The sequence below is a fragment of the Schistocerca piceifrons genome, chromosome 6 (assembly GCF_021461385.2).
Source record: "Schistocerca piceifrons isolate TAMUIC-IGC-003096 chromosome 6, iqSchPice1.1, whole genome shotgun sequence".
NCBI classification, from domain to species: domain Eukaryota; kingdom Metazoa; phylum Arthropoda; class Insecta; order Orthoptera; family Acrididae; genus Schistocerca; species Schistocerca piceifrons.
The window spans coordinates 290,685,113-290,702,628 of record NC_060143.1 but is presented as its reverse complement, the minus strand read 5'-3'; positions in this window follow the sequence as shown (position 1 = coordinate 290,702,628).

The following is a 17,516-nucleotide window of genomic DNA, read 5'->3' as shown; positions in this document are numbered from 1 at the left end:
GTCACGCCTGATGCGTGCGTGTGCTGTGGACGAACGTCAGCGGGCATTCATCCCCCGGGATGGGATGTTGGAAAATACCTTCATCTTAAACACTGCTCTCACCGACGCGGTCCGCTCCTGTCACTCTGTTTTTGTGGCGTCAATCGACGTCTCTAATGCATTTGATTCGGTGGATCATGCTGCCCTCCGCCCTGTGCTGAGGGCGCATGGCCTGCCGGATTGCTTTATCGAGTACGTCGAGAGGTGCTACGAGGGTAGCGCGACGGTGATAGCGGGCGGCGCCGGCGTGGGAGTGTCTGTGCGGCCGTCAAGGGGCGTACGGCAGGGCGATCCCCTCTCCCCCTTCTTCAATTTTGCGGTGGACTATGTCCTGAGTCAACTTCCCTCCCACATCGGAGCTCGGATCCTTGGTCGTAGAGTCAACGCTGCGGCCTTTGCAGATGACATCTTGCTGTTTGTATCGACCGCGAGGGGCTTGCAGTCCCTCATCGACGCAGCCGTCGCAGCCCTCGCACACCTGGGGCTGCAGATCAACGCCCGGAAGTGTTTCACCCTCGCCTTGGTCGCGTCTGGACGTGACAAGAAGGTGAAGGTAGACGCAGACTTTACCTTCAAGGCAGGCAACACCACCGTGCCTGCCCTGCGTGTGGGTGAAACCTTCCGGTACCTGGGGCTGCAATTCTCCACCGCCGGTCGCTGCGTCTTCAATCCCCGACGTCACCTGGGGGAGCAGCTAGACGTCATATCCCGAGCTCCGCTTAAGCCGCAACAGCGCCTCTACGCTCTCGCCAATGTGCTTCTGCCTGGCCTGTACCATGGGCTGGCTCTCAGTCGCACCCGAGTGGGTGCTCTGAAAGCGGCCGACGTGACCATCAGAGCCGCCGTCAGGAGATGGTTCTGCCTTCCGGCAGACACTCCCCTGGGCTACTTCCACGCTCCTGTTGCCCAAGGGGGCCTCGGCATCCCATCATGCCGATGGATGGAACCCATCCTTCCCCGGTCCCGTCTCCTGGCGTTGAAGAAGATTGGGCCAGCCTTTGACAGTGCAGGCCTGGACGATGCACAGCGTGAGATAGAGGTGCTGGAACGGCACCTTACGTGGGAGGGACACCTCAAATCGTCGACGCAGGTTGTAGAGATGTGGGCCGCGCGCCTGCACGTTGCCTTTGACGGTGCGGCGCTGTCATCCTCTGCCGCCGTCAAGAAGCAACATCAATGGGTCACCGACACCAGTCGCCTGCTATCTCGGCGTAACTACATCGACGCCCTCCGCGCCCGCATCAACGCCTTCCCGACGAGGGCGCGGCGCAGTCTGGGGCGGGAGGCGGACACCAGATGCCGTGCGGGCTGCCAAGCAGTGGAGACCGCCAACCACGTACTACAGGCTTGCTTCAGGACGCACGGGTCCCGAGTTAAACGACATGACGCGATCGTGCGCTATGTCGCTCGTGGACTCGTGCAGCGGGGCTTCAACGTCTCTGTGGAGCCCCACCTCCGAACACCTGAGGGAATCGGCAAGCCTGACGTGGTGGCGGTTAAAGACGGCATCGCCCGCGTGATCGACGCCCAGGTAGTCTGAGATCATCTCCGGCTCGACTGGTGTCACTCACAGAAGGCGGCCTACTACGACACGCCGGCCATCAGACGTGCCATCTCCAACCTGCACCGAGACGTCGAGGAGGTGACTGTGTCCACCGCAACATTGAACTGGAGGGGTGTTTGGTCTCCAGCGTCGGCGAGGGACCTCTCTACACTTTGATCTCGACCCCGAGAACTGGCGGTACTTAGCACAAGGGTACTGCAGAGCTGCTGCACGAGCTATCGGATCTTCGAACACATGACGGCGCCACGCCAGATGGAACGAGCCAGCGTCGGATAGGCTGCTGGTTATCCCTTCGCCTTGACTCCTGGAGCCTATCCACAGGAGGTGTAACCCATCTTTATTCTTGTTTTCTCTTGCCTTTTCATTTGTGTTTTCTTCCTTCATATATTTACATAAGTTATTATTTGGTGTCGCCCTGTAAGTCCCCACCCCGGTGGTGGACATTGGCGAATTACTCATACGTACCTAGTATTACACCATGATTATGTAATATATGTATTATTCATTTCCGATGAATAAAGACGGCTAGCAATAGCCAAATGCCTCGTCATTCAATTAGTGACGCGCATGAATGGATTAACGAGATTCCCGCTGTCCCTATCTAACCTATCAAGATGGCGGGCGAGGTCGTAGTGCGTGTTCGTCGGGTCGGTTTTTGAAGCGAATGTGCGAAGGAAAGATTGTTTTTGAGTAATTTGGAGTATCTTAAAATCGTATTGAATAGCTTTTCGTCGCTACTGACTATCGTCCGTGCCGCGTCGCGTGGCGATGTGAGCATTCCGATCTGTGTGACAAATTCTGCAGAGTGAGGTTAACATTTTGACCTCACTATTTTCATGTATTGATGCCTTAAATTAACGGGCTGTGGAAATTATAGTGTATAATTTCAATAATTGAGTAGTGGAGGTTGTTCAAATTCTTTTTGGTTCATTTTCGTCCTTTACTATATCACGTGTGAAGTGGAACAAATAACCTCAAACTCGTGTGCATATATTAAATTAGGAAAGATTAGAGTTAGTGGATACATTAAAATCACAATTGATGGGAAATTGCAGTGTTGTTGTGATTAAGTGCATGCTGAAATAGGTAATTATCATCAAACTCTGAGTGAATCTTTGTGGTACATAAATCGAACTACGGATGATATTGTGCCCAAGCAAAACACTTTCAGTGTGAAAATTGGTAGGGGATTATTGTTTAATAGGGGGAAATTGATATGCAGTAGGTCATAAAATTAGTTAAATTTTTTGAGAATATTTTGCCTCAAGTGACGTTTAAAAACTGTATCTGAAAAGTGTGGTCGTTTGATCGAACTGAAGTCGTGGTACATAAATCGAACTACGACTGTTATGGAGGGAACGCGTTGTATCTGTTGACTTCTTATTCCAAAGCAACTAAAGTGTTTCTCCTTGTATTCTTTGGCAAGGATAGTACATCTTTGGAGCGAGTGCTACATCTTCGAGTGCAACATCTGCATACCATCTCTTCCGTATATCAGTGTATCAACATTCAACGCCACGAACTGTAAGTAGACTTTTCACTATGCATGAACAGTCGAGTAGTTGCATGAGGAAATCTGAGGCATTAGAAGCAGAGGAGGAGGGTGGTGAATCTGAACCTCAAGACATCCTCGACTATTTTGAGGATATCACTCAATATGTCTCTAAAGAATTAGGGCCTAAGAGAGTTCCGCAACAGGTAATGCAAACCTTCAGACAGAAATTCCCTAAATGGGCTTTCTATCAAGCGAAACTTACGGGTCAGATTGAAGAATTGCGAGCAGAAAACAATAGGCTTCGAGAAGAACTAAATAAAAGAGAAATTCAAAAGGCTCCTCCAGTAACGTATGCAGCAGTTGCTGCTGGTGAGGGTAAAATATCTAAAAAACAAGCCACTGCAGTCAAAATTAACAAAAGAACAGCAAAACAGGTAAATACAGTCTTTATACGAGCAAATGATAACAGTGATATCAAGACTGTTAAGGAGAAGATCACAACAGCTATTCATCCCAAGCGAGATAGACTCCGGTTTAGGGCAGTGAGAACCACAAGTAATGTGGTCATCGTCGAGACTGAGTCTGAAGATGACCAAAAGAGATTAATCGCAAAACTAAACACCATACCTAATATCAAGTGCGAGCCACCAACGAAAAAGAGGCCATTGGTGATATTACATGATGTGCCTAAGGAGTTAAACGAGACTGATCTTTTGGAAGGGATTTATGAGCTAAATTTGTCCGAAGATATCAGTAGGGAGAGATTTGAGCAAGAGATGAAACCGAGGTTTAGGAGAGGTGCAAAAGATAAACCGGTAGTAAATCATGTTTTTGAAGTGACACCAAGATTGCGAAACATCCTTCTGGCCAAATCACGTATCTTCGTTGAATTTCGTGCTCTAAATCTTCGTGATTACTTGGTGGTCCAACGCTGCTTTAAATGCAATGATCTGGGCCACTCATCAAAAACCTGTTCAAACAAACAAACATGTGCACACTGTGGCTCTGAGGGGCACCTTAAAGCTGAATGTCCTAAGAAAGCTCAAAAAGCTGTTTGCATACCCTGTGTGAGAAGAAAGAGAGCATGCAATAATTTGGGAACTAACTGCGCAACCTATCAAATGATGCTTGAACGTATGATTGCACGCACTGATTATGGACAGTGACGTGGTTGGTTGGTTGGTTGGTTGGTTGGTTTGGGGGATGAAAGGGACCAGACTGCCATGGTCATCGGTCCCTTTTTCCAAAGACAAAGAACACCCACAGAGAATAAAAAAAGAGGAACAGAAGAGATCACAGACGATACAGAACAAGAGAGACGGAGACAAGGACAAGACAAAACGAACTAAAACCACACAGAGTGTGACGGTGGTTGGCCGACCATAGAAATAAATAAGGAAAAGCCAACCACTTAGAAACACATTAAAAAACCAGTGGAAAATCATAGGCCAAAGGCCAGAGTCAACACAAAACAATAAAATAAAACAGAAACACTCAGAGTAAATGATAAAATCCCCCTGCCCGAAGAAAACGTAAAACTAAGTCAGCCATAGTGGAGTCGTCTGTTAAAAGGGCAGGGAGCGTAGCAGGCAGCGCAAATGTCTGCCTGACCACAGCTAAAAGGGGGCAGGCCAGCAAAATGTGGGCCACTGTCAAAGCTGCCCCACAGCGACAGAGAGGAGGGTCCTCCCGGCGCAGTAAATAACTGTGTGTCAGCCGGGAGTGGCCAATGCGGAGCCGGCAAAGAACTACTGAGTCCCTGCGAGTGGCTCGCAGGGATGACCGCCACACAGCCGTCGTCTCCTTGACAGCACGGAGTTTATTGCGCATTGGCAGGTCGCGCCATTCATCGTCCCATAGCGCCAAGATTTTGCGGCGGAAGACTGCCCGCAAATCAGTCTCTGGGAGGCCAATGTCCAGAGATGGCTGACTGGTGGCCTCTTTCGCCAGGCGGTCAACATGTTCGTTACCCGGGATACCGAAATGACCGGGGGTCCACACAAAGACCACAGAGCGGCCGCAACAGGCGAGAGTATGCAGAGACTCGTGGATAGCCATTACCAAACGAGAACGAGGGAAACACTGGTCGAGAGCTCGTAAACAGCTCAGGGAATCGCTACAGATAACGAAGGACTCGCCTGAGCAGGAGCGGATATACTCTAGGGCACGAAAGATGGCGACCAGTTCAGCAGTGTAAACGCTGCAGCCATCCGGCAAGGAACGTTGTTCGGAAAGGTCCCCTAGAGTGAGCGCATATCCGACACGACCAGCAACCATCGAACCGTCAGTGTAAACAACACCAGAGCCCTGATACGTGGCCAGGATAGAATAAAAGCGGCGGCGGAAGGCCTCTTGAGGGACTGAGTCCTTAGGGCCCTGTGCCAAGTCGAGCCGAAGGCTAGGGCGACGAACACACCATGGGGGTGTATGCAAAGTAGCCCGGAAAGGAGGTGGAACAGTGAAACCCTGGAGCCCAGAGAGAAGCTCCTTGACGCGGACCGCTATTGTACAACCAGACCGGGGCCGACGTTCTGGCATACGGACGACCGACCGCGGGAACAGGAGACGATAGTTTGGATGCCCGGGCGAGCTTAGAACATGGGCAGCATAAGCGGCCAGCAAACGTTGGCGTCGGAACCGCAGCGGAGGTACACCTGCCTCCACTAGTACGCTGTCCACAGGGCTGGTGCGGAAAGCACCAGTGGCAAGGCGTATCCCGCTGTGGAGAATCGGGTCCAGCACCCGTAACGCAGATGGGGATGCTGAGCCATAAGCCAGGCTCCCATAATCCAGACGGGACTGGATTAACGCCTGGTAGAGCCGCAACAGTGTAGAGCGGTCGGCGCCCCAGTGGGTGTTGCTCAAGCATCGCAGAGCGTTTAGATGCCGCCAACACGTCTGTTTCAGCTGCCGGATATGAGGCAGCCAAGTCAACCGGGCATTGAAGACCACCCCCAAAAACCTGCGGGTCTCCACCACAGCAAGGAGTTCGTCGGCAAGATAAAGCCGCGGCTCAGGATGGACTGTTCGGCACCGGCAGAAATGCATAACGCAGGTCTTGGCGGCCGAAAACTGAAACCCATGCGCTACAGCCCAAGACTGCGCCTTACGGATAGCGCCCTGTAGCTGACGTTCAACAGCTGCAATGCCAGTAGAGCTGTAATAAAGGCAGAAGTCGTCAGCATACAGGGAAGCGGAGACAGAATTTCCCACGGCCGCAGCAAGCCCGTTAATGGCTATTAAAAACAGACAGACACTTAAAACAGAGCCCTGTGGCACACCGTTCTCCTGGACGTGGGAGGAACTATACGAGGCCGTGACTTGCACGCGGAAGGTACGACACGACAGAAAATTGCGGATGAAAATCGGCAGAGGACCCCGAAGACCCCATCCATGGAGCGTAGAAAGAATGTGATGACGCCACGTCGTATCGTACGCCTTCCGCATGTCGAAAAAGACAGCGACCAGGTGCTGACGGCGGGAAAAGGCAGTACGGATGGCCGACTCCAGGCTCACCAGATTGTCGGTGGCGGAGCGGCCTTTACGGAACCCACCCTGAGACGGAGCCAGAAGGCCCCGAGTCTCCAGTACCCAATGCAAGCGCCGGCTCACCATCCGTTCAAGCAACTTGCAAAGAACGTTGGTGAGGCTAATGGGACGGTAGCTGTCCACCTCCAGAGGGTTCTTTCCAGGTTTCAAAACGGGGATGACAATGCCTTCCCGCCATTGCGACGGAAACTCCCCCTCGACCCAAAGACGGTTGTAAAGATCGAGGAGGCGCCGCTGGCAGTCCACTGAAAGGTGTTTCAGCATCTGACAGTGGATGCCATCTGGCCCAGGAGCGGTATCAGGGCAAGCAGCGAGGGCACTGCGAAATTCCCACTCACTAAATGGAGCATTGTAAGATTCTGGGTGGTTGGTGCGAAACGAAAGGCTCCGACGTTCCATCCGCTCTTTAATGGAGCGGAAGGCCTGGGGGTAATTCGCAGAAGCGGAACTCATAGCAAAATGCTCTGCTAAGCGATTGGCAATGACGTCGGAGTCAGTACAAACTGCTCCATTCAGTGAGAGCGCAGGGACGCTGGCAGGTGGCCGATAGCCGTAGACGCGTCGAATCTTGGCCCAGACCTGCGAGGGAGTGACATGGAGGCCAATGGTGGACACATACCGCTCCCAGCACTCCTTCTTGCCTTGGCGGATAAGGAGGCGGGCCCGCGCACGCAGCCGTTTGAAGGCGATAAGGTGGTCGAGGGAGGGGTGTCGCTTGTGACGCTGGAGCGCCCGCCGGCGATCTTTAATCGCTTCAGCGATCTCAGGCGACCACCAAGGCACAGCCTTCCGCCGAGGGGACCCACAGGAATGGGGAATGGCAGATTCGGCGGCAGTAACGATGCCGGTGGTGACCGATTGAACCACCGCATCAATGTCATCGGTAGAGAGAGGCTCAAAAGCGGCAGTGGAGGAGAACAAGTCCCAGTCAGCCTTATTCATAGCCCATCTGCTAGGGCGCCCAGAAAAGTGGCGCTGTGGTAGTGACAAAAAGATCGGAAAATGGTCACTACCACACAGGTCGTCATGCACACTCCATTGGACAGACGGTAAGAGGCTATGGCTACAGATTGAAAGGTCAATGGCGGAGTAGGTGCCATGCGCCACACTGAAGTGTGTGAAGGCACCATCATTTAACAGCGAGAGATCGAGCTGCGACAATAAATGCTCAATGATGGCGCCTCGACCTGTTGCCACTGACCCACCCCACAGAGGGTTATGAGCGTTGAAGTCGCCCAATAGCAAGAAAGGTGGCGGCAATTGGGCGACCAGTGCAGCCAGGACATGCTGCGAGACATCACCATCCGGTGGAATGTAAAGACTGCAGACGGTAACAGCCTGTGGCGTCCACACGCGTACAGCGACAGCCTCTAAAGGCGTCTGGAGAGGGACAGACTCGCTGTGCAGAGTGTGAAGGACATAAATGCAGACGCCACCAGACACCCTTTCATAAGCTGCTCGGTTCTTGTAATAACCCCGATAGCCACGGAGGGCGGGGGTTCGCATCGCCGGAAACCAAGTTTCCTGGAGAGCAATGCAGAAGAAAGGGCGAAGGCTGAGAAGTTGGCGGAGCTCAGCTAAATGGTGGAAAAAACCGCCGCAGTTCCACTGGAGGATGGTATTGTCCATGGCTGAGAAAGGCGTGAAAGGACTGGGAAGGTAATTTACGCCGCTTGGTCACTCACTGCCACCGATTCAGTACCCGGACGAGAGGCATCCATGGCGTCTGAGGGACCAGCGAGATCAAGGTCCTCAGCGGACGCTAGAATCTCGACTTCATCCTCAGACGCAGAGCGCGAAAGGTGCAGTGGGGTTGGTGCCACCGCAAGTTCTTTAGCCTTAGAGGTCTTTCTCTTGGACTTCTCTTGCTGAACCTTGGGTTTCACCGGCTGGGAAGGCTTCACCGATTCAGTCTCCGGGACAGAGGAGGATCGTGAAGCCCTACGCCCGGCTGCTGGTGAGGACTTATGCCACTGGTGGCCGTCATCCTTCCCGCTGGGGGAACCCTGGGAAGGGAGCGTCCCAAGGGAACTCTTACGGGCGAGAGTAGCCGAAGAAGTTAGGCGCTTCTCCGGCTGAGAAGCGGGGACGGACGTCCCCGACGGGTGGGAGGAGGTTGCTCCTGAGGTAGGTGGTGCAGGAGCAACCGGTTGGGGAGAGCCCCCCACGGGCAAGGGGGCAGAAGGAGTCGTACTGCGTATCGAGCTGGCTGGAAGTCTCGACACTGATGGAGCTAGCACAGTTGTTGTAGCAGCTGCATACGAAGATGTCATTCTCACAGGATGGAGTCTGTCATATTTCCGTTTGGCCTCAGTATAGGTCAGCCGGTCCAGGGTCTTATATTCCATGATTTTGCGCTCTTTCTGAAAGACTGTGCAGTCAGGCGAGCAAGGTGAATGGTGCTCCCCGCAGTTGACGCAGATGGGAGGCGGGGCACATGGAGTATCGGGATGAGACGGGCGTCCGCTATCTCGACATGTGAGGCTGAAAGTGCAGCGGGAAGACATATGGCCGAACTTCCAGCACTTGAAGCACCGCATCGGGGGAGGGATATAGGGCTTGACGTCACATCGGTAGACCATCACCTTGACCTTTTCCGGTAACGTATCACCCTCGAAGGCCAAGATGAAGGCACCGGTAGCAACCTGATTGTCCCTCGGACCCCGATGAACGCGCCGGACGAAATGAACACCTCTACGTTCTAAGTTGGCGCGCAGCTCGTCATCAGACTGCAAAAGGAGATCCCTATGGAAAATAACACCCTGGACCATATTTAAACTCTTATGTGGCGTAATAGAAACGTTAACATCCCCCAACTTGTCACAAGCAAGTAACCTGCGGGACTGGGCGGAGGATGCCGTTTGTATCAGTACTGACCCAGAGCGCATTTTAGACAAGCCCTCCACCTCCCCAAACTTGTCCTCTAAATGCTCTACAAAGAACTGAGGCTTCACGGACATAAAAGATTCCCCGTCAGCTCTGGTACAGACGAGATACCGGGGCGAGTATCTTTCGCTCTCATTCATAGCCCTTCGTTCCTCCCATGGTGTGGCCAGGGAGGGGAACGATTTGGGGTCATACACATTAGCCTTGAATTGAGCCTTGGAACGCTTAGAGACTGCTGACGGCTGGCCGCCAGCAAGAGATGATGTACCACGCTTCATTGCGGGTCATCCGCCCTGATGCCACCTACTCCGACCAAGGGCCCTCCCCACGGGCGCCACCCAGCCACAGCAAAGGCCACCTGGCAGGATGGCCATTGCCGGGAGTCCCGATGCCCCAGGGAGATGGGCATCTACTCCTTGGCATACGTGGGGAGTTAACGGCGCAGGCATCAGTAGAGCGATCCCTGTGTTGTCAGGGGGCTACAACCAAGAGGGTACATGGCGACCCCACCACAACGGACTGGCTACCGTGCTGGATCTTAGGTGCAAAAATGGCCAAGGTCGTCGTCACAGTTAAAAGAAACACTGCAGAGTGCAGCGTGGTAATCGCCCATGAGATCGAAAACGAGCGGGACACCATCGCAACGACGAGAAAGACGGCAATAGGTCTAATTGCACGAAGGATACAGTGCACCATGTAAGGTGCCCTTCCCCAATTGGCTCGCTCTTCGGAATAATTTGGATAGATGGAGGTCAAACCCGAGAGGGGACCATCACATAAGGCCGAAACGTTTGAGACTCCTTTTAGTCGCCTCTTACGACAGGCAGGAATACCGCGGGCCTATTCTAACCCCCGAACCCGCAGGGGGACACAGTGACGTGAAGTCAGGTATTTTGAGTGCAACTAACAAGTCAAATAGTGAACATATTGGAGAGAAGACAGTGAAGCGCAGTAAATTAAAAAGAAAGACACCTTCTACGAGAGCAAGGAACTGGCGGAGGGCAATGGAATGGCGCAGACAGATAGGTTCAAATATATCTATGTATGCAAAATCCCAAAATTCTGAATATATAGCATATCCATTGAAGAACTGTGATGTGATTGAGACATATTATCATGAAAATGTAGATTATATAGAAAATATGGTCGAAAGTAGGCAAATCCACCCAGAAGTAGGTAAACAGCTTCAGAGAAACATGTTTCGCTGGGCAATCTTCCAAAGTCAGTTGATGTTTCGAATTGATGAATTAGAATCTGAAAGTGTTGGTGCATATGATGATTAATTAGGACATGCATCTGAACCTCAGATGTAGTCGATATGGTGTCGTCTAGTGCTGAAATATATGATACTAAAAATTTGCCAAGTAGCTGTAAGCCTGTCATATTTGTTAAAAGTGGAACAATAACTGGTTTGGGATCTAAGGTTGAAGACAAAATACTACATGAGACAGTTGAGCAGGTAAAAGAATTAGTAAGTTCTACACATGTTTCCTCTATGGTGCCAAATTGCAGTAAAGTAAATCCCACCTTAAGTGATACTGCTGTATGTGTACCTGATAGAGATGATAACAATGTAACAAAAGCGAACGTTCCTGTTGGTAATAGTGATAAAGCTACAACGATACCCAAAGTAGATGCTGGTGTAACGCCTCCAAAAACAGTGCAGAAAAGTTGGTTGGTTGGTTGGTTGGTTGGTTGGTTGAGGGATGAAAGGGACCAAACTGCAGAGGTCATCGGTCCCTTGTTCCAAAATACTAAAAATACCCGCAGAGAATAAAATATGTTCGACAGAATGGGAGACAGACGACACAGAACAAAAGAAACGTAGTCAAGGACCAGACAAAACAAAATAAAAGCACATGGAGTGCGATGGTGGTTGGCCGACCATAGGAACAAAAAAAAGGAAAAGCCAACCACCGAAAACACATTAAAAACTGAGTTTAAAACCGTAGGCCAAAGGCCAGAATCAACACAAAACAATCAAATAAAAACAGAAACACTCAGATTAAACGATAAAAACCCCCTGCCCGAATAAAACGTAAAACCAAGTCAGCCATAGTAGAGTCATCTGTTAAAAGGGCAGGGAGCGAGTCAGGCAGTGGAAACGACTGCCTGAGCACAACTAAAAGTGGACAGTCTAATAAAATGTGGACCACTGTCAAAATGGAGCCGCAGCGACATAAAGGTGGACCCTCACGTCGCAATAGGTGGCCGTGCGTCATCCACGTGTGCCCAATGCGCAGCTGGCACAGGACAACAGACTCCTTACGAGAAATCCGCAAGGAGGACCGCCACACATCGGTCGTCTCCTTAACAGCCCGCAGCTTATTCGGGGATGTCAGGCCACGCCACTCATCAGCCCACACCCCAAGCACCTTACGGCGCAACACCAGCTGCTGATCGCGAGCTGTGAGGCCGATCTCCAAAGCTGGGGCGTCGATCGCCCCTTTGGCCAGCCTGTCAACACGTTCGTTCCCCGGGATGCCAACATGACCTGGCGTCCAAACCAAGACCACCGAACGACCAGAACGGGCAATGGCGGAAACAGACTCCTGAATAAAGGACACCAGAGGAGAAGAGGGATAGCAGCGGCCGATGGCCTGAGGGCTACTCAGGGAGTCACTGCAGATCACGATGGACCTACCTGAGCAGAAACGCATATGCTCAAGAGCGCATTAGATGGCCACCAGCTCTGCAGTAAAAATACTGCAGCCAGCTGGCAAGGAGCGTTGCTCAACATGGGCAGCATGAGCAAAAGCGTAGGCAGTGCGACCATCAACCAGGGAACCATCCGTGTAGACAGGCTCACAGCCCGGAAATGAGGCGAGGAGCGCAAGAAATCGGCGACGGAGGGCCACAGGCGGAACCGAGTCCTTGGATCCCTGCGCCAAGTCCAGACGGACGGACGGCCGGGACAAACACCAGAGAGGCGTAGGTGCACGGACCCGGAAGGGAGGCGGAAGAGGGAATGAACCCAATTCCGACAGCAGGGACTGAACGTGGACAGCGACGGAAAGCCCAGACCTAGGTCGCCATTCGGGCAGATGGAGGACCATGGCAGGGAAAAGCAGGCGACGATTGGGATGGCCTGGCGAGCAATGCACGTGGACAGCATAGTCGGCGAGCAGACAATGACGGCGAATCCGCAGCGGGGGAACCCCGGGCCTCCACCAGTAGACTATCCACGGGGCTAGTGCGAAAAGCGCCAGTGGCAAGCCGAACCCCACAGTGGTGTATGGGGTCTAACAACTTCAACACTGAGGGTGACGCAGACCCATAGGCCAGGCTTCCATAATGAAGCCGCGACAGCACAAGGGCTCTGTACAATCGCAGCAGCGATCTGCACCCCAAGACATGTGGCTAAGGCAGCGAAGGGCGTTGAGGTGCCGCCAGCATTTTTGCTTCAGCTGAGTAACATGAGGAACCCATGTGAGCTGGGCATCAAACACGAGTCCCAAGAAGCGGCAAGTGTCCACCACTTCAAGCAGGTGGCCGTCGAGGTAAAGTTCAGGATGAGGGTGGACCGTCCGACGCCTGCAGAAGTGCATAACTCGAGTCTTGGCTGCAGAGAACTGAAAACCGTGAGTCAGAGCCCTTGATGCTGCCTTCCGAACGGCTACCTGCAGCCTGCGTTCGACGACTCCCGTAGTCGTGGAGCTAAATGAGATGCAGAAGTCGTCGGCATACAAAGAAGGAGACACCGACGACCCCACTGCTGCAGCCAGACCATTAATGGCCACTAGAAATAAGGAGACACTCAACACCGAGCCATGTGGGACCCCATTTTCCTATATATAAGACGAACTAGAGGTGGCACCGACTTGCACCCGGAAAGAACGGCGCAATAAAAAGGTTTGTAGAAAAGCCGGGAGTCGACCACGAAGACCCCACTCATGCAACGTGACGAGGATGTGGTGCCTCCATGTGGAGCTATACGCCTTCCGCAGATCCAAAAATACAACAACGAGATGCTGACGTCGGGCAAACGCCGTACGGACAGCAGATTCCAGCCGCACCAAATTGTCCACTGCAGACCGGCACCGACGGAAGCCACCCTGGGATGGAGTGAGGAGACCGCGCGACTCAAGGACCCAACACAAACGCCGCCCCACCATACGTTCGAGCAATTTGCACAAAACGTTCGTAAGGGTAATGGGACGATAGCTGTCCACCGCCAGTGGGTCCGCACTGGGCTTCAAGATGGGGACAATAACACCCTCTCGCCATTGCGACGGGAACACGCCTTCGCTCCAAATGCGATTAAATATCGCGAGAATGTGTCTCTGGCAGTCCCTGGAGAGATGCTTCAGCATCTGCGCGTGGATGCAGTCTGGGCCTGGTGCTGTATCAGGGCAATTGGCGAGGGCAGCGAGGAATTCCCTCTCGCTGAAAGGAGCATTGTATGTTTCAGAACGACGCGTGTGAAATGAGAACGGCGTCCGCTCGGCTCGCTCCTTTACAGAGCGAAAGGCGGGGGGATAGGATGCAGTCGCAGAGTTCTGAGCAAAGTGCGCGGCAAGCCGTTCAGCAATGGCGGCAGCGTCCGTGCAGACAGCGCCGTCCAAGGAGAGCCCAGGGACACCCATAGGGGTCTGGTATCCATAAATCCGCCGGATCCGGGACCACACGAGTGAGGGGGAGACATGGGAGCCCAAGGATGAAACATACCTCTCCCAGCACTCCTGCTTACGCTGTGTAATAAGACGGCGGGCCAAGGCACGGAGTCTCTTAAAGGCGATGAGGGTCCCGAGAGACGGGTGCCGCCTATGACGCTGGAGAGCCCGCCGACGGTCGCGAATAGCCTCAGCAATCTCCGGCGACCACCAGGGTACAGACTTCCTCCGAGGGAGGCCAGAAGGTCGGGGGATGGCAGCCTCGGCTGCTGAAATGATGGACGTGGTTAAAAAAAGGACTACCTCGTCAATGTCACCCTGTGGGGGAGACTCAATGACTGCAGCAGAAGTAAAAGCCGGCCAGTCTGCCCTGTGGAGAGCCCAGCGGGGCAGGCGCCCAGAAGAACGCCTCTGGGGTAGTGACAAATAGATGGGAAAATGGTCACTACCGCACAGGTCAGGATGCTCACTCCAGTGGAGGGATGGGACAGGTCCGGGGCTGCAAAGAGAGAGATCGATGGCCGAGAACGAGCCATGGGCCACACTGAAATGCGTGGGAGCACCGGTGCTCAAGAGGCTAAGGTCGAGCTGAGCCAACAAATGCTCCACGGCACGACCGCGGTCATCGGAGACAGTCCCACCCCATAGAGGGTTGTGGGCATTGAAATCGCCCAGAAGCAGCAATGGTGGCGGGAGTTGAGCCAGCAGTGCAGCCAAGACATGTCAGGGGAGCTCCCCGTCCGGAGGAATGTAAACAGAGCGAACAGTTATAGCCGGCGAGAGCTCAGCCCTGGCAGCAACTGCCTCTAAAGGCGTCTGAAGGGGTACTGGCGAGCTACAGACAGAGTGGTGAACAAAGAGGCAAACCCCACCTGACGATCGTTGACAGGCAGCACGGTTCTTATAGTATCCCCGATAACCGCGAAGGGTGGGGGTCCGCAGTGCCAGAAACCAAGTTTCCTGCAGAGCAACGCAGAGAACAGGGGAATCACTCAGAAGCATCCGGGGCTCAGGCAGGTGGCGGAAATAACCGCCGCAGTTCCACTGGAGAATGGAAGCAGGAAGGGACTGGGAGGGCGTGAATGCGACTAAGAGGCAGACAGCGCTTCAGAGCCAACTGCCGCCACCGGGGGAGAGTCAGCTGAGTCCGTAGGAGAGGCCCCCAAGGGTTCCGTGAGGGCGTGATCCGCGGCAGAGGCGAGGATCTCCACCTCATCCCCGGAGCCAGGACTATGTACAGCAGGCGGTGCTGAAACCGCCGGAACGTCCTTCTTCTTGGACACATGCCGTGCCTTCTCACATTGGCCCTTAGGGTGAGAGGGCTGGGAGAGCTTCTCTGAAGGAGCGTCGGGGGCTGACGACGACGCTGAAGCCCTACGATCAGCAGGTGGCGGAACCTTCAGCCACTGGCTGACATCTGGCTGGGAAGGAGAAGAAACGGAGGAAGGGAGAGCCCCGAGGGACCCCTTCCGCTAGAGAGGAACCGGCGGAGGCAACGCCGGCGGAGAAGGAGGGGGAGGAATCGAGCCTCCCGGTGGTGGAGCAGATGTCACTCCCGAAGTAAGCGTGGGGGGAGCGACAGAAGAGGGTTTGCCCCCAACTGCTAAGGGGGCAACAGAGGAAGGCTTGCCCCCAGACAGGAGGTGGGCAGACAGAGATACACGGCCCCGAGGGCTCACTGAAGGCGGCACAGATGAGGCGACAACCGTTGCTCGCGTGGGCGACGATAACGTAGCTGCAGCATAAGATGGTCGAAGGGAAGCAGGATACGACCTTTCATATTTCTGTTTAGCCTCTCGATAAGTAAGCCGGTCCAGGGTCTTAAATTCCATTATCTTCCGCTCCTTATGAAGAACGGGGCAATCCGGCGAGCATGGAGAGTGGTGCTCACCACAGATGACACATACAGGCGGAGGCGCACAGGGAGAATCGGGATGAGAGGGGCATCCGCAATCTCGACATGTAGTGCTGGATGGGCAACGGGATGACATATGCCCAAACTTCCAGCACTGGAAGCACCGCATCAGGGGAGGGACGTATGGCTTCACGTCGCAAAGGTAAACCATCACCTTGACCTTCTCGGGCAAGACATCACCCTCGAAGGCCAAGATAAAAGCACTGGTGGCCACCCTGTTAGTCTTGGGCCCTCTATGTACACGACGGACAAAATGGACGCCACGTCGTTCCAAGTCGGCTCTCAGCTCGTCATCGGATTGTAACAAGAGGTCACGATGGTAAATAATCCCCTGGACCATATTTAAGCTACTGTGGGGAGTGACGGTAACAGGGACGTCACCCAGCCTATCGCACAAGAGCAACGCTCGTGACTGGGCTGGGGAGGACGTCTTGAGGAGGATGGACCCATTCCTCATTTTAGACAACCCCGCCACTTCCCCAAACTTATCCTCCAGGTGTTCCACAAAAAACAGAGGCTTTGTCATAAGAAAGGAGTCACCATCAGTCCTGCTGCAGACAAGGTATCGCGGTACGTAAGGCTCCCGCTTGGCACTAGATCGGCGTCCCTCCCATGGCGCAGCCAACGAGGGGAGCGACTGAGGGTCATATTGTGCAGCATCAAAGTCGATTCTACCACGCTTGGAGGCGCTGGTGGCCGTGCGACCACTTGCTTGGTGTGATTTATTGCGCTTCATTGCGCCATATCCGCCCAGATGCCACCTACTCCGAACGAGGGCTCTCCCCAAGGGCGCCACCCAGCCAAAGCAATGGGTACCTGGCCGATATCCCGTTGCCTGGAGTCCCCGTGCCCCAGACAAGATGGGCACATACTCCTTGGCATGCATGGGGAGGAAACAGCTCTGGCATCTGTAGTGCGATCCCAGCGTGGTCAGGGGGCTACCACCAAGAGGGTACATGACGACCCCACCACAACCGACTGGCTACCGTGCTGGATTTTAGGTGTTGAAAGGGTCCACAGTTGTCGTAGGCGCTAAGAAGAAGAGTGCGCACAAGGCGAGAAGGAGACAACCCAGAAGATGTTGGGCGTAGTCCCCCCCCACACGACAATAGGTAACATGCAAGATGGTGGAGCATGATGGACCAATAGAAAAACACCACGTAAGGTGTCCTTCCCCAAATGGCACGCACTAACAACGGAAATTTGGAAAAAAAAGGAGGTCACACCCAAGAGGGGACTATCACAGAAGGCCGAAACGTTTGAGACTTCTTTTAGTCGCCTCTTACGACAGGCAGGAATACCACGGGCCTATTCTTACCCCCGAACACGCAGGGAGTCTGGGCGAGGTGAGTGCCGTAGGGGTGCCGGTAAGTGCAGGCGTTTAGCGCGGGCGTGGTCTGCTCTCGCCGTTGGTCGGCCTCGTGCTGGCCGGCGGTGCAGGATGCGCGCGCCTGC